This window comes from Aplysia californica, unplaced genomic scaffold (genome assembly GCF_000002075.1).
Source record: "Aplysia californica isolate F4 #8 unplaced genomic scaffold, AplCal3.0 scaffold01023, whole genome shotgun sequence".
NCBI lineage: Eukaryota > Metazoa > Mollusca > Gastropoda > Aplysiida > Aplysiidae > Aplysia > Aplysia californica.
In genome coordinates this window covers 179,910-180,948 of record NW_004798293.1, presented here as the reverse complement: position 1 = coordinate 180,948, position 1,039 = coordinate 179,910, and the positions used below count along the sequence as shown (strand labels likewise).

The window sequence follows — 1,039 nt, the reverse complement described above, 5'->3', positions numbered from 1 at the left end:
GCTGCTGCTGCTGCTCTTGCTGCTGCTGCTGATTCTGCCTCTGTTGCTATTGCAGATGTTCTTGATGTTATTTTCCCTTTTCTACTTGTTACAGTTGCTGTTGTTGTTGTTGTTGCTGCTGCCGTTGTTATTGTTGCTATTGCAGTTGTTCTTGATGTTACTCTTCCTTTTCTTTTTGTTGCAGTTGCTGTTGTTGCTAATTCAGTTGTTCTTGCAGTTGTTATTCCTTTTCAATTTGTTGCTGTTGCTGTTGCTGTTGTTTTTTGTTGTTGTTGTAATTCTTTGTCTTGTTGTTAATGTCATTTTTGTTTTTGTTGTTGTTGTGTCCGTATGTCGTGGTTAAAAATCAAAGCTCTATTTTAATACCACAAAGTAATAACGAACATCACGCCGTAACGAACAGTTCCCGTAAAACAGACTACCAGACTACTTGTCGCTTTGGTTTAACTTAGAAAAAAAGCGGGGAGACTTTAATTAAAACCAAAGAGGTTTTATCTAATACTAGAGTTCAGACGTGTCATATATTGAGCCTTCTTACCCTCATCGGCATGGCTGGCGTGCCTCCGTTAAAATGAACAATCTGAGCCTCCACCTCGCTCCTCACGAGCTCTAGTATATTAAATACCACCTTGCCCCCACATTTCAGTTCAAACCTGTAGATTTCCTCCAAAGATCTCCACGTGAGTCTCGAAAAGTACTGACTCGTCTGTTGAGCTGTGCATGTCTTGCCCTTGAGAGTTCAGCGTCCCACAGTGTGCGCATACACAGCCCCTGATCGTTTACGTGGAGGACATCCCTGCCACGAACTCTAGTGCTAAATACAAAGCAGTGCCAAACTACAAGTTCGCCCCATGAAAGACATCAACATTTGACGGTATTATAGCGCCTGGCATCAGTTAACTCGAAATAATATGTCCTTCAGTTTTTGCCCGAAAATGTTACCAGAAAATTTCCAAAATCCTTGACTTGTCTCAACGTTAAAACTACATTTCTGCTCTCTCTCTCTCTCTCTCTCTCTCTCTCTCTCTCTCTCTCTCTC

At 41.8% G+C, this 1,039-nt stretch overlaps 1 protein-coding gene across 1 annotated transcript in view; it reads left to right on the top strand.

Annotated features, from left to right (window-relative positions):
- LOC101859285 (matrilin-3) overlaps nt 1-1,039 on the top strand; it is a gene marked incomplete at its 3' end in the record, with an annotated part of 5,185 nt that overhangs the window by 1,592 nt on the left and 2,554 nt on the right.